Source organism: Podarcis filfolensis (assembly GCF_964270895.1).
Source record: "Podarcis filfolensis genome assembly, chromosome: 11".
In the NCBI taxonomy this organism is placed as follows: domain Eukaryota; kingdom Metazoa; phylum Chordata; class Lepidosauria; order Squamata; family Lacertidae; genus Podarcis; species Podarcis filfolensis.
The window spans coordinates 46000420-46023815 of NC_139613.1; the positions used below are offsets into that span (position 1 = coordinate 46000420).

At 44.8% G+C, this 23396-nt stretch overlaps 2 long non-coding RNA genes across 6 annotated transcripts in view; one reads left to right on the top strand and one right to left on the bottom strand.

The window, feature by feature from the left end:
• Nucleotides 1-780: 780 nt before the first annotated feature.
• The window catches only part of LOC310745078, a 40249-nt gene continuing 17633 nt past the window's right edge, over nt 781-23396 (bottom strand). The window contains exons 4-5 of the long non-coding RNA XR_014539903.1: nt 8004-8087; nt 781-931 (exon numbers count right to left, since the gene is read on the bottom strand). This is a non-coding gene — a long non-coding RNA (uncharacterized lncRNA). The remainder of the gene's footprint in view (nt 932-8003; nt 8088-23396) is intronic.
• On the top strand, nt 10592-23264 carry LOC310745057. Of its 5 annotated transcripts, none has more exons than XR_014539871.1 (4): nt 10592-10707; nt 12490-12631; nt 15122-15204; nt 23125-23264. It is a non-coding gene; the product is annotated as an uncharacterized lncRNA (long non-coding RNA). The 5 variants fall into 5 exon arrangements; XR_014539872.1 differs by lacking the exon at nt 10592-10707 and adding an exon at nt 11236-11370; XR_014539873.1 differs by lacking the exon at nt 10592-10707 and adding an exon at nt 11372-11409.

Sequence of the window (23396 nt, forward strand, 5' to 3'; positions counted from 1 at the left end):
CATCGTGAATGTTACAACCACCCTGCTAATGAAGGATCTCCACTTTCAGTTCATAGAGTCTTTTTCAGAGTTTGTGAAATGTCCCAGACTTCTTGCAGTTGAAGGGAAAGAAAGGGGAAAGAAAGAGGGGCAGGTGGGGGTATTGCATAGTGTTAGTGTGGGGATTTGTGCCAGCATCATGTGGGTGGAGGGACGTGGGTGGCGCTGTGGGTTAAACCACAGAGCCTAGGACTTGCAGATCAGAAGGTAGGTGGTTCGAATCCCTGCAACAGGGTGAGCTCCCATTGCTCGGTCCCTGCTCCTGCCAACCTAGCAGATTGAAAGCATGTCAAAGTGCAAGTAGATAAATAGGTACCGCTCCGGCGGGAAGGTAAACGGTATTTCCGTGAGCTGCTCTGGTTTGCCAGAAGCGGCTTAGTCATGCTGGCCACATGACCCGGAAGCTGTACGCCGGCTGCCTTGGCCAATAAAATGAGATGAGCGCCGCAACCCCAGAGTTGGCCACGACTGGACCTAATGGTCAGGGGTCCCTTTACCTTTACCGTGTGGGTGGGTTCTTTATATATTTATCTTTATTAGCATTGCAAGGGATTAGAAGTTCCAGAGCTTAGTTGGTTGTGCTCAGTTGGTTGCAGTGCCAAAGTTCAATCCTTTTGGATATCAAGCTGGAACGTGTGCAAAGGAGGGCAACCAAGACGATCAGGGGTCTTAGAAACCGAGCCTTATAAGGATCGGTTGAGGGAGCTGGGTATGTTTAGCCTAGAAAAGAGGACACTGACAGGAGATATGATAGCCGTCTTCAAATATCTCAAGGGCTGTTACATGGAAGATGGTTGATAGATGGATCCAGATTGGTCTTCCTCTTGCCATGATGTTCTCCCTGGGGGATGCAGCTTCTTGGTGGTCTTTGCCCTCTGGTAAGAATGTCCTCCTATTAAACATAGAAAGTTTCTCATTGCTTCTAACTGATCTGAAGCAATTGATTTTGAAGCACACATTTTGTGATTCTAGTAGAGCGAGCTAGTTTTCTCCTGCTCTGGAGGGCAGGACTTTGAACCAATGGCTTCATGCTACAAAGAATGAGATTCCGACTAAACATCAAGAAGAACCTTCTAACAGTAAGAGCTGTTCAACAGTGGAACGGTCTCCCTTGGGAGGTTGTGGGCTCTCCTTCCTTGGAGGTTTTTAAGCAGAGGTTGTCATGGATGCTTGAGCTGAGATCCTGCACTGCAGGGGGTTGGACTAGATTGCCCTTGGGGTCCCTTCCAGCCCTATGATTCTATTATTCTATGACACGCATCTCTTGCTCCATAGCACCTGAATCTGGAGTGACTGTACAATCTACGGTCAAGGCTACATTGACATAACAAAGCCCTGAACAACTTGGGCCTGCCAGTGTCCATATATTCCAGCCCAATCACTGTAACCCCATGTTACAGAGGCCTGAGCAGCCTCCACAAAAAGTTGGGCATTTATTGTTGCCGGTCACATGACGTAGAGCATTCTTCCAGCAGAGCAGAGAGGTATCCTTGCTGCTAATTTTCAGGCATCTGTTATAGACTTTTTTATTCCAACAGACCTATTCAGCTACTTAAACATTTTTAGATGCGCCAGTTATTTTTATGATTATTCTGTATTGCTTTAATGATGTTTTATGCTCTCTGTGTTTGTGGAGCATGTGGTATACCACCCTGGCATTTGGTATGAAGAGCAGTCTATAAATCTTTATAAAAAATAAATAGAGGAAGCCCTGTAATATGCATTTGTATTAGCCCATCCCATTTGGAGTGCATTCTGTCAGGGAAAATGAATGACCACTTGTGCCTTTTCCTAAATAATAAAAGACCATCATTTATTCCATGGCTTGTGCTATTTCCTAAATCAGAGAAGACAGTCATTATCCTCATGCAAATTAAATTCGTCTGTTTTATATTGCTGGAGTGTTTTTCTGGTGTGTTTGCTTACGCATTCCACTCATGTATTCTGCTTTATTTCACCTTGTTCTGTTGTGATGTTTTTAACCTGACATGTGTTCCCCCCCACCCCCGGCTTTCGCTTTATGCTAAATGCATGCCTCCATAGTCTTTATTTCTTTCTCTCTTTTTTTCATTTACTCACTAATGCCTACTGCAGAAATATTTTGTACCTGCAGTTCCTCACTTGAATTGGAAGAACAATTAATAGAAGAATGTGGGAATGAGAAAGCACTGATGCCCATAAGTGCTAATGACTTCTCAGAGTATTTGAAATAGTCCTAAGGTCAAGATAAGCATTAGCAGAGTAATGGACTGAGATTAGCTCCATTTCTGGCTCAGTCCCAGTGCAGAAATTGCTGTGTTAGACTTAAAGGACTCCAGTGTTTGTTCTATAGAGGGCTAAAGAAGGGCAATCTATGTTGAAGGGGAGGGGGAAATCCCTGCTCATTTATAGGATCAAAGTAGGTGGAGAAAGGTTTGGAAGAGCGCCAAGAGTTCTGGTTTTCTCTGCAAGCAGAAAAGTACGCTGAAATTCAGAGGAAGGAAATGAGCTTTGCTTTTGAATAAGCAAGCTTGTTTCAGGGCTGTAGGGGGCAGTAGCCCACAACAGGACAAAGGGCCCAAAAGGTTTTATGAAAAATCATCTACTGCTTCTTTCCACTGGTATTTTAAGATGCATGTGCACACATTAAGAGGGACTTTGGAATCCCAGCACATCAACGTGGCAGATGGGTAAGAAGTGTGTTCTTCAAATAATTTAAATAGAGTGTGGGTTTGTTCAAAGATGTAGGCCAAAGTGAAATCACGAATGCAGCTGGATTGGTTTAGTTATTGAAGGTAATTATTAATTGTTAAAGTTGTTTTCCGATTGAAAGGAGAGGGAATGCAGTCAAGAATTAAAGGTCTTAAAGCCCAGAAAAGGAGAGGAAGGATTGAAGAAAGGGGGGGTGGGGAATCAAAGGCAGATCAAATAAATAAAATGTTTTAAGAACAAGGAAAAGTAGAGAGAACAGAAAAGCAGGTGAAGAAAATAATAGGAATGGGGGAGAAATTTGATGCAGGTAACTTTTTAGTGCAAACCTACTTAATTTGCAATTTCTGAGAAAGCATCAGCCAAGACACAGGTTTCTTGTGAAATTCACACTTCTCTGAATATTGCAATGCAGTTCTTTCCAATCAATAAATCTATACAAAAATGTTTATATTAGGTGAAAGTGTGCATGAAAATTAATCAGTTAGTGACAATAACTTACGCAAATGCATATTGGATAACATTGTTTGCAAAACAAAACAAAACATTCTGACAAATTTTCAGGGTCTCTTTTTACAAAATTGTAAACGGATTCAGAAATGTGGTGAACTGAATCTTTTTTTGGGGGGGGGGGGGAGAAGAAACTGAAAGTAGCCAAAATCAAAAGATTTGGCCATCTCTCATAATGGTTGAACTATGTGAGATGGTGACAATTGTACTTCACTGAACTTTTTGTCATTACATCCAGTTATGTATATCACTTGTACTGTCGAACCATGAAGTGTAAACAGAATTCTTGTAAACTATTGTTATCATATTGTTGATCAGATGAGTCTTTTCATCAATGTGATAAGAATTGTAAATATTGCACTATGTGAACCACCCTGAGCTCCATGGGTAAAGGCTGGTATACAAATTCACATAATGATGATGATGATGAAATTAATATTCACCTGTAGACTTACCCTCCTGTCCCACCAACCGCCACCCCTTGGAATTCAGTATTTTTTTATTCTAACCCCAGCATATCCAGGTAGGGCTGGAGCAAAACACTCCTACCTGCAACCCTGGAGAGCCATTGTCCATCAGTATAGACAATGGTGAGCAAGATGAATCAATGATCTGACTCCACATAAGGAATCTTCCTGTGATCGGTGTTTTGTTTGGCCTCAACAAAGAGGAGAAAAGCACACATCAGAAAACACTCTGGCTGCCACATTGTGCACCAGTTTGCTGCTCAAGGGCAGCCACACAGAGCGTGCACCGCAGTAGTCTATATGATAAGGCATGGCTCATAGTGGTCAGATCTGCCTTCTCCAGGAAGTGGTGTGGCAGGTAGAATAGTCCAAGCTGGGCAAAAGCATTCCTGGCCACACTTGGCCCTCCAGGACCAATGCTGGGTCCAAAAGCAGTGCCAGGCTATTCGTCTGGTTCCTCTCCAGAACAGGCTATACTCTCAATCCAGTTTAGTTTGTCTGATGACCATCACACTGTTTGTCTTGTCTGAATCAAGCACCAGCTCATTAGGCTGCATCTGGTCTTTCATTCCACCCAGGCAAAAGTTCAGGACTTCCACAATTTTATTTAGCATATACAATGCATGGACTGATGGCACTGATAACAGAGTTTAGGCTAAATCTCGATGCAAATATCCACACGCAAACACACAAACAAACACTGCTCCAGCCCAGTGCCATTAAAATCATGTGCTCCAAAGACAGCACAAGCCTGCAGTAATTCACATTTGTTTTTTATTTATCCGCTTTCTGCCTGAAGGCTTCTGTAGGACCCAATGATGTATAACTATGAGCTGCATGAGTATATTTTATTCAGATCCATCGTTCAACAAGAGGAGAAAAGGCGTGACAGACCAAAAAAATGTAGCGCTGTTAACAAGAGCTTCTTCTAACTTTCAAAACACGCCATGGCAGGCATCCCTTCACTTTCTGGGCAAATAGCACATGGTACCGTGAGACATTAGGTTTTTAAAAGTGAAGTTAAACTGATAAATTAGACCTCATTTATTGAACAGCAGTTACAGCCAATTGCCCAGGGAGTCGTTTGACACCTCTGAAGACCCTGCTAACTTAATTGGTGATAGTTTGGGGGCTGAAGGAAGCATTTAAGCCCATAGCAGCAGGACACCGTGCAGCATGAAAATGGAGAAGACAAGCATTCGCGCTGACAAGGGGAGTCATATATAGATTTTTGTGTCCATTGTTTTCGCTTATTTGTGTGTGTGCTTTACTCAGTCAATCAAATATAATTGACACCACTGGGTTCTGTTGTTTTGTGGATGACAGGAGCTAATGCAAGGCGAAAAAGCTGGAACTAAACTTCCCCCTGAAAGGCTGCGGAAAGGCTTTTCCGCCGGGCCTGTGACATTTTTTGCTCAATTGTATTAATTGATGTAGTGACAAGGCAGTTGGAAAGATGATGGATACTGATCACTACACCCTTTTTTTAATATAAAAAATATAAGGCTGGGGGATGATAGCTCAGGATTAACATAAACTCTGGTTATGTGCAAGTACGGGAAATGTATTCAGGGAGAACTGAGGCCAAGGAAGAATGAAGACATACTTTCGAAACACATATCTAAGGAAGTAAGGCCCACAGAGTTGCATAGAGCTTTTACTCCCCTGTAAGTGACCGCAGGATTGCAATGTAAAACAGTACTCCCAAACACACGGGAGTCCCGCTGAATTCAAAGGTTGGAATCAGAGCTTGCTCATGCTCAGAGGAGCATCCCTTGTCAGGGACTGCGCTGAGGAGGGCTGCACTGAGGAAGAATGGTGGGAGCCACCCCCACCCCCACCCCCTGATCCTGAATCTTCCCAGGAGCGGGAGGACAGTATAGATTTGGAACAGTGGTTTGCAGAGGGGCATAGTTCAGAAGGCAGAAGCTGGGAAATACTGGGTGGGGAACAGCTGTGCAAGCCTTTGGGAGGCAGAGACGCAAGAGGGCATCGGAAGAGGGAGGGAAGGAAAGAGGGACAGAGGGCAATGTTGCCCATGGCACCCCTAACCATCATTCAAGGTGCCCCAGGGTGCTACAGCACACTGGTTGAAAGCCACTGCTCTACAGGATCCAGCCTATGAATACTAACTCATGAATAAACAGGTTTAAGACTGTACTACACACTACTGAAGGTAGACTCTAGAAAATGTATTAGTGGTGATCTTGACCTCTGATCTTCCTCTTTCAACTCTTCCACTAACATTATCCACCCATTGCTTCCCTGGCATATTTCAATGAACGCTTAGTTGGTGGCTGAATTATATCCAATGAGATATCTCTGCCTCATTTATAGAAGACTGAAGGACCATAAAACTTGGAGGGCCTTCTATTGGGGCACTGGATGAGGGTGAGCAAATGAGGAAGGAGTATAGAGAGTGCAAGCACAACTCTGGTCAGGAAGAAGAAGAGCTTATGGTAGTCCCAAGTGTCCTAATATGAAGGATGGGCTGAATTAAGTGAGGTCTTGCTACTTTGTGGGCTATCTTGTGAATCAGCCTTCAGGTGAATCAGGCAATTTTGGTCACTCACAGACTTCTACTGCATTGATGATGTCAAGCAAAAAAGATAGTAAAAGTCATTCCTTGGACTTGTTCAAAGGAAGGAAGGAAGGAAGGAAATTGGTGTCCTGTGATAAAAGAATTCCCAGAACAATCGTGCAATGCAAGGATGAAGAAGCTTGGCCTTCCAGATGTTGCTGCATTTCCTGTTTTGTTTTCATTTTGTGTGTTCACAAGAGCATTTCCAAATCACTTTTTGGTCCTTAAAAAGGGTTCCAAAACGTTTTACAATGCTCAGAAACAGGTGGGAAGCCTGTCACCCTCTAGATGTTCCCAGACTGCCAGTCACATCATCCCTAATTGCTGCCAATGTTGACTTGGACTGATGGGAGCTGGAGTCTGAGAACATCTGGAAGGCCAGAGGGCTTCCATCCCTATTCTAATGTGTTAACTTAGCAAGAATAGCAGAGAAAAATATGGCACATATGTGCCCCACAGTTGTGGAACTCTGTGCCTCTGGGGACCCTGCAGGACTCATCCATTGTGATGTGTATGAGAACTTTGAAGATCAAACATTCCTTTTTAACCAGGCCTCTGGTTGATTTGATAGACATCCTATGCCCTTTTAAACTGTAGTGGGGGTATTGGGTTGTTACTTTTATTTTGATTATATATTCTGTGGTTTTATATTTTGATTTTGTTCTGTGAACCGCCCTGAGACCTCCGGGTATAGTGCGGTATATAAATTCAATAAATAATAACAATCTCTTTTCTGTAGCTTTTAGTGGGTAGTGAGTGCATAGTGAGGATTTTACACTGTGGGTCCTTGGATTTGAAAAGCTGCCCTGCTCTTTTATTCATTAGATTAATTTACAGAATGTGTTGCTTTTTCTTATTTTATATATTGCAATGTTTGTAAAAAAATGGATGCCCCTCTGTGAACAATATTTCTCAAAAAGCGGCGTATAAATTAATAAATACTAATAAATTTTAAAACATTAGTTAGGTTGTGCTGTTACATTTTTAATGGTCGTTTCCATGATATTGGCAAGTGATTAACTGCACATTCATGGCGATCCTTCATCTCACCTGACCACAGCTACATTGAACCAAATTTTATGATCCCTTAACCAGTGAAACCACTAAAAATGAGGTAAAATAATATTACCATCCTTACGAACATTACAGGTTCTGATCCCTTGAAAATCAGAAGACCCCTCCCCTTTTCCTTATGTTTCATTTTCTAACTAAACACTAACTTCGTTTTAGAATGAACATTTGTTATGATTTCTTTTATATGGGTAATGGAGAATGTAATGTGGAAAAAAATGTGTTTTAATGGCTGGTTAGGTTTATATTAAGAATTAGATTGGTACATCTGATATCTTATGGAGCTTTTATTATATTAGTCAAGTTATCCCAGAGTGTATATTCAAAAGTAGTAACTTGAAAATATCCCACAAGGGTATTAATACAAATAATCTGGTGTCACACTCGCCCCACACGTGGAATGTGTTATCTCATTTGTGATTGATTATCTACTATTAACACAATACTGTCTGCAGACTTAGCTCCACTGGAACCCTCTGAGAGTAATTCACAAACTTGATACTTGCCTAACAAAATCTTATTAGGTACAATGCTGGAGTCCTAATCATGAGTCATCTTATGCTATAATAAACGCAAAGCCTATAAAACACTTTGTACTGTGTAAAGTATTATAAAAACAAGAACAACTTAGAAGTAGCTTACAATACCTTATGCTGAATCCATCTTCATCGTCCAGTTACAGGCAAAAGACTTTTCCAGTAGCTGCACTCACCTTCTGTAACGCCCTCTCTCTGGATGTCAAAGAAATAAACAATTACAATATGACTTTTTTATAGACATGTGACAGGAGCCCTGTTTTGGCAAGCATTTGACGTTTTGTTGTTCTCCCTTATATTTTGTTGGAAGCTTCCCAGAGCTGCCCAGATTGTAAACTTCCCTAACCACCCCACAGCTGGGCTGCTTCTTTTTGTCACTGTTGCAAAAATTCATCTGGTCGAGGGGGGTAGTAAAATATGCTTTGAGGGGCAGGCTGGTGGGCTAGCCTCCCCTAGCTTACTGCATTCAACACTTTAGAGCATTCTATGGGAGGAAATTGCTTTAATTTTTATCTTGCTTGCCTCCCTTCAACACGTTCAAGGCAGATAACAAGGCTTCTGGCAATGATTGGTCCAGCTGCCCTAGAATTAAGCATGTGAAAATATTCGTTGGAGGAGATAGCGTGTGAGCGCAGGGTTCTTTCATGTCGTCGGAGGAAAATGGCATCCCATTACATCTTAGCTGCCTCTACAAAGAACCCAAAGGACCTGTCTCACTCGGCAGGGACCCCAGACTTGGGGGAAGCACTTTGTTGGAAGCATCCATCTCTTGACAGGCCAGGTGAGGGTAACCAGTAGCAACCTGCAGGCAACGTTGGGCCCATCAAAAGTTGGCGAAGCTTTTTCTACCATTCTCTTTGCATGTGTCTAGTAGAAAAGCTTTGTTGGGAAGTTCCTACTGGTTTTATATTAGAGATCTTGAAGCTAGCACAACCTTCCTCAGTCCAGATATCAGTCCAGGGATCAGCAACCTTTTTCAGCCGTGGGCCGGTCCACCGTCCCTCAGACCATGTGGTGGGCCAGACTATATTTTGGAAAAAAATATGAACAAATTCCTATGCCCCACAAATAACCCAGAGATGCATTTTAAATAAAAGGACACATTCTACTCATGTAAAAACACACTGATTCCTTGATCATCCGCGGGTCGGATTTAGAAGGTGATTGGGCTACATCCGGCCCATGGGCCTTAGGTTGCCTACCCCTGTTTTAGACCACAGTTCCCTTCATTCCCCACCAGCATCACCAATGTTCAGTGACAATGGGAGTTGTAGCCCAAAATATCTCTAAAATATCTCTAGGGTAGCAGGCTGGGGAAGCTCAGCTAGCCTAAAGTCCTCTAATACAGGCATAGGTATACTCGGCCCTCCAGACTACAACTCCCATCATCCCTAGCTAACAGGACCAGTGGTCAGGGATGATGGGAACTGTAGTCTCAGAACATCTGGAGGGCTGAATTTGCCTATGCCTGCTCTAATATAACACCAGTAGGAACTGACCCAACAAAGCCTTTCTACTAGACACATAGTTTTTTAAGGGTGCCGATCACATTACTACCTTAGAGGGCAGTGAAGTTGTTTCCTCCCCATTGTGTTTCACAGCTCTCCCTCCCAGCTGTTCACATCAGCACGGCTTCCATTATTTATGTGTACACTCAGAGCCATTGACAGGGAGGAATGTCTTTGCCAAGGTGCACATGTTGGCTGAAGACAAACTAGGAATGGCTCCAAGACTCTGATTGTTGTGAAGCTGGTTTGAGAAACGAAGCATAATAAAGTACCGGGTGCATATGCATTTTGGATTATGTCGTGCAAATTTGGATTAGAGACCAGCCCTGGAAAAATGTGGCGAATGCACAATAAATGGGAATGTGAACACAGCTCAAGGAAGGGAAATGTATCTGTTTTCCTTCAAATACTCATATTTGTGCACATGATGACACCATTTCCTTCTGCACACAGACGATCTTTGTATAGAAGAAATATCATAAGTGCCTTCATTCCCATACATCCCCATTGGTGAATGAAAAGGAGCACAACTTGCAGAGCAATGCACCCTTTGAGGTCATTTAATGCACAGCTCAGCTGGCTTCATAAATATTACGGGCACGCCCGTGTTCACGTGATCCCCTCCAACAGCTCTTGACACTTTGCCTTCTCAGATCAAGCTTGATTGTGATTACATGTTTGTGTGAGACTGACAGCACACTCCCAGGTTCTCTTGGGGCCAGTGGTTTTACTTTGCATAGTAATAGATGGACAAAACGAACTCTGAACACAGTCCGATGCTGTGGTTATCTAGACTTAGGAAGGGATATAGGCATACAATTGCTACTTTAACCACTCTATTGAATTGAAGTGGGTGTTTTGTGGCTAGGTTTTGGTCACTGTCCGAAGGGACTCAAATAAACAACCTTAGCCAAGGGATTGGGGGTGGGGGTGGGGGAAGCCCTGCAGATGAGAAGCTTGTCCAAGCCTCTAGTGGATTCGTTCTTACACCAGAGCATCATTTATGTCTATGTTCTTCCATCTACCTTGTTTGCAGTAAATAGCTGCCCATTATGTCAGGTCAGGCAAGCAACTGTGGCGTCACAGCTCAGCAACCGTGATCAGCTTGCCAAGCATGGAGGTGAGGGCCTCTGGGGAGCAGCCGTGTGTCAAGCTCTTGTCTGTCAAGGTTCTAAGCGACAGTTTATCTTGAGGGTTTAAAACATCCCTTGCAAACCTTTCCCTCCTCCCCTCTCCTTGTTGACAATCCACTTGAAACAAGACAGATGTTGGGCCAGTTTTCTTTACGGTTGCTCTAATTCCACAAGGTGCAATACACAAAATACAATTCTGCCCTTCTTTAAAGGTTGAAATCAAGTCGGAGACAACTCTCTCTCTCTCTCTCTCTCTCTCTCTCCCCACACCACCTCACCCCAAACTCTGATGCTGTCAATTTACTATCCTTATGTACAAGTCTTAAAGGAAAGCCTGACCAGGGTGGATTTTTTTAGCGAAGTGATAATGAAATAAGGCTTGCCTCCAATTGTGTGCTGCTTTTGTACCGTCTGATAATTCACAACCCACTTTTGCACATCCGAGACTGATAGGAAGGGGCAGAATATATTGCACAGAGGGCTATGTCTTTTCTCTTAGAAATTTTACATCACCTTCCATTGACTCTCACTAAGCAATCTACGCCACAGTCCTTTTAAAAAAAAGAATTCTGATTGAACTAATGTCTTTCATGTACAGTCATACCTTGGTTGCCGAAGGCCTTTGAACTCGTACATTTAGGCTCCTGGACAATTGAAAACCGGAATTGAGTGTTCCAGTTTTCAAATGATTTTCAGAAGCTGAATGTCCGGCGCAGCTTCCACAGCTTCCGATTGACTGCAGGATGCTCCTGCAGCACTTAGGAAGCTGCAACTTGGTTTCCAAACAGTTCCGGAAGTCGAACGGACTCCCAGAATGCATTCCGTTCAAGAACCAAGGTACAACTGTATTTGCTATGGCACATCTGATGTCAGACGGTGAGAGGAAGCCCAACGGGGCCCGTTGCACCCTCTGAAAGGCCTGCCAGGGGCCCAATGGGGCCCTTCCGGCTGTGGAATATTGAGGGGGCCTGGTCCCCTCAGTGAAAAATTGGGGGGCCTTGGCCTCCACAGCCCCGCATAGGCGGTGCACCTGTTGGTCATTGTAAGATTACTTTCAGTTACAGTTGTACCTCGGTTAACAAACACCTCGGGTTACAAACACCTCGGGTTACAGACTTTGGGTTAAGTAGTACCTCGGGTTAAGAACTTTACCTCAGGATGAGAACAGAAACCATGCAGTGGCAGTGGGAGGCCCCATTAGCTAAAGTGGTACCTCAGGTTAAGAACAGAATGGACCTCTGGAACGAATTAAGTTCGTAACCAGAGGTGCAACTGTACTTCAAGTCTGGTGTTGCAGCAAGTGTGCAGAGACTTATTGAAGTTTAGGGCCTGGAACAAGTGGTAGGTGGGACCAAAGATAAAAGTGAGGGGAGCACTCCTCTCTCTTATTCCCCTCCCCTTTGCACACACTCACACACATCCACCCAGACACAGGCGCACCGTTTGCACACATCAATTCATCCTGCTATCCTGCAGCCCACAAATTTTAGAATTCACAGGTTTGCGGCACAAAGATGATTACCTTTGGTACTTTGCCGCCGCTGTCCTAGTTGTTACATGCTAGTCTGTGTACTTATTAGCCCTTCCTTTAGGATTCCAAGCCCTTATCCATTTTGGAGACAGAGTTATAACAAGGGAGCACTTCAGTCCATAAAAAACAGCAGTAAGAAAGAAAAAGGAAATTTATCACAATGAAATCCTTTCATTACCTTTCGAAGGTACCATAAAAGATGGATGTGGATATAAGACAGAACCGGCTCATAGCCATTTAAAGTAATTTCCATCCAGTAATTAGGAAATGCCATTATATCTAAACCGATTGACTAAAAATAATAACAATTTTTTTAAATAAAAAAAATCATTCTTTGCTCTGGTAAAATGCGTTGACCTAATGGATATTCCTCAAAGGTAAGTCAAAGTGTTATGTGATGTTCTTTTATTGATTGTTGATTCTAGGTTTGCCTCTGGGAACAAGAACAGCAAAGAAATGTTCTGAAAGGAAAAAAAGAGTGACCTTTTCCGCAGAGGCATTTTAAACATGTGTGATGCTCATGTAGCCAACCAAGAATATAATAAAGAGAAAAAAGATAGTGTAACTGTAAGTAAACCAGGGAGAGATGGGTATTTGTGAAGTAATTTTTATAGGAAGAATGTAGAAATTGTATGCTACTTGGTAGCAATAATGAAGAAACAGTTTCCTCATGCAAAGCAATAGTCTTTCATTTTCAGTTAACTTTATGCACATTTTCAATTTTTTTACAGCCACTGGTAGCAGGTGCATTAATCTGTGGAAAATGTCTTGTAATGGCAGGAACATAAAAACATTATCCACTCTTTAATGATGGTGGTGGTGATAAGACTTATCCCCAACTCCCCTTTGTTTTACTTAGAAGTATAAATTTCAATCAAAAATTATTATGGCTTTTCCGCAAATGTGCTTTGCACAAAACTTTATCTTCTCATTCCCTGAAACAAAGAGATATTTTTACCCTACTTTTCTTCTTTCATGCAACCCTAGGCACTGTACGTGTGGTGCCCAAATTGTCTAATTGACTTTTAGTCTACAAGCACTTTTATAATGTGCAGGGAATATGTTCTGTTCTATTTTCCAGCAGGTTTCTAAATTATCTTTTAAATATATCTATGGCCCTGAAATTGGAAATGTTGAATAAAACATATTTTTACACCTTAAAAAGGCATCTTGGTTAATAAAAGGAGAAAGGGGAAAGAAAAGGTATCAATTTTATGCAATAATTGTAATCATTCCATAATTTTAGGAAGTAACAGTGTACAAATGAAACATGTGGACTGAGCTCACCTAGCTGCTTCTTGTAAATTTATATGCTCCTTTCCCTAAGCCATCACATATTGAGCAGGCAGGATTTATTTGTAACTTTAAAGAGACTCAAACAACGCATCTTTAATATGGTATATTAAAACCACCCTTATATTCTATAGAGAATGCCCTTATATTGCAAAGAGAATGCAGTACATGTAGCTGACATTTTCTTAAATGTTGCAACCTTACATTAATAATTATTATTCTTATTTAAATTTTAATAATAATAATCGTATGTAACATGGCAAAATTTAAGAACATTTCAATTACGTGCACTGCATTCTCTTTGGAATGGACCTGCAATTAAATCCTAGGACTTGACATAACCGCAAGAGCGTAAGCAGATGCAACCAAGACAAAGGCGCAAATAAATGACCAAAGCAAGTTCTTGTTCATCTTTTAATTGTGACCACTAGCTTGTTCAGCACTAAGGCCAGGGTTGAGAAAACCATGGTCTTTCCAGAGGTTGTTGGCCTACAACTGCCAAGGTCATTGACCTTGCTTGCCGGAGCTGAAATCCAACAATATATTTATGGCCATACCTTTCTTAGGCTAACAGGGCTGTCATATTATACTGCTGTAGCAGCTGCTGCCCTTCCCTTTTATTTCAGTGGTAGTTGTGCCCTCCAGCTTGAAAAGCCTGTTGTTTAAACTAGATGTACAATATGTTTCTGATTCTCTAAGAACGACCCTACTGTTATAACAGGTAGAGCTCAGCTCTATAACAAAAACACCGGGACTAGTAAGGACAATGAAACATGCACTCTACCTCTTGAAAGATAAGCACAGTTTAGTGCTGCTTATGGCTTAAAAAAAGAAAGGAAAGGAAAGAGCCATGTAACTAATGTTTGTGTCCATCTCCTGCCTGATAACATCTCTGCTATGTGGGCTTCTGATTGAACAAGATCAGAGCATTTTTCAGAGTCACATTTTACTTTGCCTTACAACAAAATGCTGATAAAATCAAGTCTGGTTAGATTACAAGAGATCACAATTTTTAAAAGTCGAGGTACATATTAATACAATAAATCTAGTACCTGCAATATCAAATAACAGGCTGGATAAAATCTTATTCCCTTTTTATTTGGTTGCAAAAATTGCAGGACAATTTTCAGAAGTTTGTTCATCTCTATTGTTGTAGATACAGCTACTGAACGTGTGTGGAATAAAATAAACAGAAAAGAAATGTTCCTTTCTAGAAACATTTCTGTCGTGATGGAGGGTCTTAAATGCAATATGAGTCACTTTGACTTACGATGAACCTGAAATTGTCCTGAAAGTTTCAGGTAGCTCAAGTGGATATATACATTTAGGAACAAATGATATCTTTGGGGCACAAAAAATATCTTTGGCTCATAGCTAAAATTAAGTGCTTACACATGGATAACTTGGGGGGGATCACTTTTTGTGTACAGGTACTGATCTAATATATATTTGATGGTGATCTGTTTGTACCACATCACTTTCAAAGCAATGTGCTTTTAGATGAAAATCAAAGTGCCTTTTCTATTGAAAGTGATATACTCATCACATATAACTTGGGCCAGTTCTGGGGTGGACAGAGAACATGCACCTAGAAGACTAAATCCTCCACCTGCCCTGAGTTGACAATCAACTTTTTATTTTGTTCTGTGTATATTGCAATGTTCTTTTGTTGCTATGGCTGATGGCTGACGCAAATAAAGATTCATTCATTCATTTCCTGCTCCAACTGAAAATATTGTCTGCTGTCACCATCTTGTCTAGCAGGCCTGTGGAACATGCAAGCAAGTGGTTCTAAGAGGAAGCCAAGCCCAGGAACTCAGGGTAATTTTACATAGGCACATCAGAAGGTACTTTGCGTAAATAAAACCCCTGCGTCCAGTCACGCTTCCCTTGCGCAGCTCTGTTCAGAAGCTGACCTGGCAGGAGAGCAGAGTAGCAGCGGTCCTGTGTCCGTGTGAGATGAGGGATAAATCAAGTCCAGAGACAGTTCGGTTCTTATCTCTAGAAGCGTTTATTTACAAGCCATAAAACAGTCACACTCCATCGGAACTTGGTGACATTCTCAGCCGTGCTCCAAAAGCACACACGCAGCCTCTGTGCCGAGCGGCTGCTCAGTGAGAAGTGAAAGCAAGTCTGAAAGCAGGCACACGCTGTGACTCACTGCTCTGCGACAAGCTCCTCCTCCTCCCCCTCCCAGATACAGGACACCACGGAGTTCTGACCCTGTCAGTTCCAAACTCCACACCCCCTCTTGTCCTGCATCTGGGGACAATAGCCAACAATGCTTTCCCCATACACAGACCCTCACAGAACTCCTCGTGCTTCTGGAAGGTTAATGGTTTTGTGAAACCATCAGCGAGGTTCTTGGTTGAGGGACAGTATTTCAGAGCAACTAGCCCCTCATGAACGCTCTGACATACATTTCGGAACCGTATGTCCAAATGTTTGGTCCTCGCCTTGAATTGCCCTGTCTCAGCCAATTTGAGGCATGGTTGATTGTCTTCATGCACCACAACGGGCAGACAATCCTCTCCACAGATTTCCTCGACCAAACACACATAGAACTCCAGTTCTCTGCAAACCTCTGATAGCGCACTGAACTCAGCTTCAGTAGATGAAAGCGCTATGAGACTTTGCTTCCGGGACCTCCACCCAATCACTGAGTCCCCAAACTTCACCACTAGGCCTGACACTGATTTGCGGTCCTCAAGGTTTGCCCAATCCGAATCCACCCAGGCAGTCAGCTTAACATCACCCTCAGCTGACATCTTGAGGCAAAGGTCTTTGGTATCTTGCAGGTAACGTAGCACCCGCTTAACACCATTCCAGGCCTGCACACTAGGACTTGAAGCTTCTCTACTGAGCAGATTGACAGCAAACGCTATGTCTGGTCTGCTCCACTGTGACAGATACAACAGACTACCCAGAGCTGACTGAAAGAGTTCAGTATTTTCGAACACCACGCGTTCTACTTGCTGACACTCCTTCACGTACCCAGTCTCCATGGGTGATCTGGCACCCGCACAATCAGACATCCTGAACTTCTCAAGCAACTGCTCAATCTTACCTTTCTGGCGAAGCAAAAAGCTTCCATCACTTGCTCTTGTGATCTCTACGCCTAGATAGGACTTGACATCTCCAAGTTGCTTCAGCTTGAACCGCTTTCCAAGCTCCTTAGCAAACTTCTCTACCTGTTCACCTGTCCTTGTCATCAACAAGATGTCATCAACAAACACCTGGGCTACTTGCTGTTGCAAGCCTGAATCTCTAATGTAAAGACAACTGTCTGCAAGAGATCTCTTAAAACCTAGCTTTTCTAAGGCTTCATGTAGGCACATATTCCAATTCCTGGCAGATTGGCGTAATCCATAGATGGATTTGTGCAACCGCCACACGACGCCTGGCTCACTGACTTCGAACCCTGGAGGAGGACGCATGTACAACTCCTCCTGGAGATCTGAGTTCAGGTAGGCGACATCTACATCAAAATGGTTCACCCTCCAACCTCTCTGTGCTGCTATTGCCAAAAGCGTTCTCAAAGTCTCCGCCCTTGAGGTCGGCGAATAGACCTCTGTGAAGTGAACTCCCCGTCTCTGTGTGAATCCACGGGCCACTAATCTCGCTTTGTACTGTGGTTCTCCTGCTTCTGTGGGTTTAAGTCGGTAAACCCATCTGCAGCCCACAGCTTGCTGGTTAGCCGGCAGCTGTGTGAGTGAGAACACTCCAAGAGACTCCATTGAGTTCATCTCCTTCTGCATCGCCTCATGCCATTTGCTGGCTTCTTCCCGAGGCAACTTCTGAACATCCTCAAAGGATTCAGGTTCACATCTAGCCACACCAACCCAGACACTCGTGGCTTCATACCTTTCAGGTGGCTTCCCTTTGGTTGATCTTGCTGACCTCCTCAGCGTGAATTCTGGAACTGCGCCTGAATCACCTGGATCAACCCTACTAATCTCTGTGTCAGAAACATCCCCCTCTGACCTGCTGCGCCGTTTAGGGCGAACAGCTGGTCCTGCTGGCGAGGATGATTCACTCCCTAGCTCAGACTTGACAGAGACCTGTGGAGGGGTCCTGGGACTCCCCTTTGGAGAGATACGAAGCCTCTCCCTTGGAGATCCCGGCTCTGGACTCTGTGGCTGTGGACTGTGCACCTCAGCAACAGGTTCAGCCTCGCCCTCCTCCTCTTCCTCATCTGAGTCTACCAGAATATCCGGATTCCCGTGAAGACGTTTCCACCCACTCTGCTCGCAAAACTCAGCACTGCCGCTAATAAGCAGCTTGGACTGGTTGCCAGTAGGGTATGCGAAACGCCACGCCTTTGAACCCGGCTCATAGCCTACAAAGATCATCTTCCTGGATCTTGGCTCACCTTTTCTGCGCATGGCCTTTGGAATGAGAACCCAAGCCGTAGATCCAAAAGTGCGCAGAAAACCCACTTTAGGCTGTTTCCTATGCAGCAGAAAGTACGGTGTGTCTCCTACACTGGAATTGAACACCCTGTTCTGCAGGAAACAAGCTGTTTTATAACTCTCAGCCCAAAAGCGCTGTGGCAGACCCAAGTCTGCCAGCATAGCATTCGCTGACTCCTGTAGTGTGCGAAATTTTCTCTCTGCAACCCCATTCTGTTGCGGAGAGTGGGGGGCTGTCAGTCGATGACTGATACCCTTCTGCCTGAAGAACGATTGCAGCGCAGAACCTGTGAACTCCCCCCCCCCGATCAGATTGAAAGGAAATCACCTTGGTAGAGAACCGTAGCTCTACCGCTGTGATCCAATCCCTGATCAGTGCAGCTGCTTCTGACTTCTGTTGCAGCGCAAAAAGCCATGAATGTTTAGAAAAATCGTCAACCAGAACCAAAACCCACTTAGATCCAGCTAGAGAAGGTGTCGGCATGGGGCCCGACAAATCTGCATGGACAAGTTCAAAGGGTTTACTGGTTCTCCTCTCAGACCTGGGGTATGAGCATGTTGTGACCTTAGATTGCTTACAGGCTTGACAATCTAGGTATTTGTCACATGCTTTGAACCTGCACCCAATGGTGTTGCCTGTGGCCTTCTTCACATATGACCACCCTACGTGCCCAAATCTCCTGTGCCATAAGTGGATACAATCATGGTGTGGTGGGACATTAGCACACTGCCCTTGGGCTTCTTCAATGGACTCTCCACTAGCCCCATTTTCCACCAGCCCCATTTTCCCACCAGCCCCATTTTCAATGGGCATCTCCACCAGAAAGAGCGTGCCTCTTCTCTGGACACTGTAGATCTTCTTCCCATCCCTGTGGAAGGAACACACATTGTTAGAGAACAGAACATCAAACCCAGCAGCCATAAGCGCTGGCACACTTAGCAGAGAGTGAGCAAGCTCTGGGACCACAAAAGCTTGCACCCAATGATCTATAAAAGAACAATAAAGAAACCCAGATTCAGTCAGTGGTCTTTGAGACCCATCTGCTAAGGTAACATAGCGTCCAGTTTTAACTGTCTTGCAGTTCCTCAGGAGCCCTCTAGATGTCACCAGACAATGCGAGGCTCCGGAATCGACCACGAGAGATAAAGAGTGTCTCTGGCTGTTTTCCAAAGATGCCATGCCGTTGCTCACGTTCCCATCGGTTGCCATGGCCACAGCCTCCCCCCGACTGAGGCTTTTGCCTTTTCTCAGAGACGCCATCGCAGCTGTGAGGTGATAAGACGCCTTGTCTTTGTTTTTCTCCTGGCCTGCTGCTTTCCCACGTCTTTGCTGGGAACTGGCCTTGGGAACCTGCTTTGTTGACATTCCACGCCGGCCGGTGTCCTTGGCAGCCTGGGCCTCTAGCGGATGCTTCCCAGCGCTGTTGGACGTCGTCTCAAAGCACAAACAACTTTCGAAGCCTTTCACTTTCTCAGAGCTCTTGGAATGGCCTGCCTGGCCTGCCCCCCCCCCATTCCTTCTTGGGGCGCAGCCTGTGCCCTCTTCCACAGCTCTCAGCTGCTCTCCAGCACACAGACGTGTCGAAGCAGAGACACAGCTTCCCGGAACAGTCCCAGCCCCCTCTGGGCTTGGTGCTCTCTCTGGGCGTCCTCTAGCCCCCTCTGGTCTGGCTCCCACTCCGGCCTGAGGCTTGCTCCCTTGGCCCTCGGCTTCCTCCCGGCCCTTGGCTCCTGCTGAGCTTTCACACAGACTCCTCAGCATCTGCCAAGCGGCCTGAGCCGTTTTAACGCCCTCCAGGTGGGGCAACAGCAAAGCGTCCACACTTGCTTTCAAGAAGCAGAGCTCTCTCTGCTCTCTCTCACTCAGCAGAGCAGCAGCATGCATGGGTGGGGCCGGCTCCTTCTGGACTGGACTCCAGAGCCCTGTGGCCACAAACCACCCCCTTGCTTTTCTTGACCAGGCCTCCCAGTTGGCCCCATTCAGCCTCTCACCGGGGTAGCTCTCATGGCCCTGCTGTTCCTGAGCAGCAGCCATCTTCCTCCCCCCGGGGCTTCAGCGTACTCACAAGTTTGCCAACAAGCTGGACTTCTGAAGCAGCCGTTCCTTCTGGCTCTTGGCTCCGCTCTCCGGCATCTCCTGGCAGGAGATCACAGCAACACGACGCTGACAGCCTTCTCCCTTCTCACACTTGTCAGGAAACACGTACTCCCATAACCTTTGCGTAAATAAAACCCCTGCGTCCAGTCACGCTTCCCTTGCGCAGCTCTGTTCAGAAGCTGACCTGGCAGGAGAGCAGAGTAGCAGCGGTCCTGTGTCCGTGTGAGATGAGGGATAAATCAAGTCCAGAGACAGTTCGGTTCTTATCTCTAGAAGCGTTTATTTACAAGCCATAAAACAGTCACACTCCATCGGAACTCGGTGACATTCTCAGCCGTGCTCCAAAAGCACACACGCAGCCTCTGTGCCGAGCGGCTGCTCAGTGAGAAGTGAAAGCAAGTCTGAAAGCAGGCACACGCTGTGACTCACTGCTCTGCGACAAGCTCCTCCTCCTCCCCCTCCCAGATACAGGACACCACGGAGTTCTGACCCTGTCAGTTCCAAACTCCACAGGTACTTTATACAATTTCATGCTCTTTGTTGTTGTTGTTTAGTCGTGTCCGACTCTTTGTGACCCCATGGACCAGAGCACGCCAGGCATCCTCTTTAACATGCTTAATATATTCTGCTATTTTCTTACACTTCAAATCCCCTCTGTGGTCTTCACATATGGGAAATAACTTATAAAATAGACTAGAAAGGGTTTCCAGTCTTCTTTAAAGAATTATAAATTTGTGCCTCTTATCAGCTCCATCAGTTTTGCCGCCTCTGCAAATAAGTTCTACTGTGAAGAGTACATAGCATAACTTGTACTAAAAAGATGTGGTTATCAGCTGGTTCATATGCTGCAAAATCCTTAATGGAGCAGCCCTGTGGATGCACAGAGTAAACAACATATGAACTGGCATTGCATCAGAGATGGTGATAGCCACTTTCTTAATTTAGGTTTCACCCACCACACAGTGGTGGCTGGTGCCCATTGAAACAGGCAGGGCGGAAGGCAGATAGAGGAACGGGAATTGGAGACAGAGCCAACGATGGGCAGAGCCAACTAATTTCATTTTCGTCCCCATCCTCCTCCCTGCTGAGTTCTGCAACAGTGAGACTAAGGAGGAGGAAACTGACACCCAGGTGCAGCCCCTTTGTTGTTGTTCTTTAGTTGTTTGGTCGTGTCCGACTCTTCATGACCCCATGGACCAGAGCACGCCAGGCACTTCTGTCTTCCACTGCCTCCCACAGTTTGGTCAAACTCATGCTGGTAGCTTCAAGAACACTGTCCAACCATCTCGTCCTCTGTCGTCCCCTTCTCCTTCTGCCCTCCATCTTTCCCAACATCAGGGTCTTTTCCAGGGAGTCTTCTCTTCTCATGAGGTGGCCAAAGTATTGGAGTCTCAGCTTCAGGATTTGTCCTTCCAGTGAGCACTCAGGGCTGATTTCCTTCAGAATGGATAGGTCTGATCTTCTTGCAGTCCATGGGACTCTCAAGAGTCTCCTCCAGCACCATAATTCAAAAGCATCAATTCTTCTGCGATCAGCCTTCTTTATGGTCCAGCTCTCACTTCCATACATCACTACTGGGAAAACCATAGCTTTAACTATACGGACCTTTGTTGGCAAGGTGATGTCTCTGCTTTTTAAGATGCTGTCTAGGTTTCTCCCAAGAAACAGACACCATGACAAGGCAGTGATCCATGAAGGAGGTGCACCCCCCTAGGGTGGTTGCAATAGGCAGGAAGGGGAAGCTGACTCAGAGCAGAAAAAGTTTGGTGGGGCAGTGCCCCATCTGTCCTAATAGATCCACTATTAACTCCACTGCCACCCAAAATGCATCCAGCTGGTGTAGTACAGGCCCCTTTGACAGGAAACAGGCTGGCATTGGATGCAGAAGACCCAATGCTTATCCTGCTGTGCCCCCAGAATGCCTCTTTTTCTGACTTTACAGTCGCCAACATTGGCAGGATTCTGGTCAGTTGTAGCCTGACAGAAGCTCACACCTTGGGTGGTGGTGTAATGATTTCAGGCAGGCAGGCAAGCCTCAGTAAGAATTAATGACTCTCTAGCAGTTTTATGGTACGTTTATTTACAGATTACATCCAGCACACAGTTTCCAGCCTGCCGCTCTTGAAAACGAGTTGGTCAGTCTGAGTCTCCATCCCGGTCACAGCAGGAAGGACACCAAAACCCCACCTTTCCCCTCTTGCCCTTCTGTTGCATTCTGACCTTTTCAGCTCTCCGAGAATGGGGGCTAGGAGGGTGGAAATTATCCCCATTCTCAAAGGAAGAACTCTCTGGTGGTTGCCTAGCAACCCTCTCACTGTTGTCTATCTCTCCCCCTTCTTGTAAGCTGTCTGTTCTAGCTAAGTCAGGGAACTCTTTGTGAAGGAGGGTCAAGCCCAATTCCTCCTGCTGTCTGCGATCTTTCATCTCCAGAGCCAGACTCTGTCTCTCTCTGTCCATCTCCTGAGTCAGACTCTTCCCCTGTGGTCGATTCAGCCACGTCCCTGACAGGTGGAGCCCTCTCTGTTGGTGGAGGGAAACTTCTGCCAAATCCTAACCTCCAGCAGCAGCATGGATCAGGGGTTATAACTGTTCTGCCCAATGGTTTTAAAAGAAGATTGGACAAATTCATGGCTATATGGAATCTCCACTGAATACCAGCCACTGAAGAGCAATGGCATGGGAGGGCTATTGGCCTGATGGCCTCCTTGTGGGCTTGTCTGAGACGCCACTGTTGGATGCTGGACTTGGTAGAATGTTGACCTTATCCAGCAAGAGTCTCCTTATGTTCACATGACTGTGATGCCAACATCACAGCTGCCCCTCTCATGCAGAGCACCACCAAGAAGCAGCGCCTGTCACCAGCTCATATGCTTGCACCATTATCTTCATGGCTGCATCCAGGGGACCGATATTTTTAGACCATATGAGCCAGCCCTGTGTGCAGCCCATTTGCAATATGAGAATCTCTTCAGGATTCCGTGAAATGCAAGAGATAGGTAGGAACGAATGCAATGAATGATGCAAATAGTTGTGTATTTCTAAAGATCACATGAGTGGAAAATCCCATTTGCACATATTCTGCAAACAACTACTGAAGAAATAACTCCTGCCCCATAACATATAATGAGAAGTAACTATTGTATATATTGTAGTTTGCGACTGTTCTCAAGGTACGCTTAATGCAAACCAAGCTGTGTTCATTTGCTTTGCAAATGTTCCTGCTGAGGTTCATATTTTAAAATTTCATTTTATTACAGATATTAACAATGATGCCACAAAGAGTAAACATTCTGCTATTGCATCCTGATTGCCAGGAGAAAGAAAGTAGAACAATTTCATTCCTCCTGAGCCCGTGTATACTGATTGATTCAAATAAAGAGGCCTTTGGGGAAAACAAGTACATTCTCAACTAATTACAGTTTTGCATATTTTGTTCATTTGTGAAATTCAGGATACACCCTACTGGCTTATAGATATTGTTTTGACAAACCAAAGATTATGCTGATGAGCAAACTGTTGCAGAAGAAAA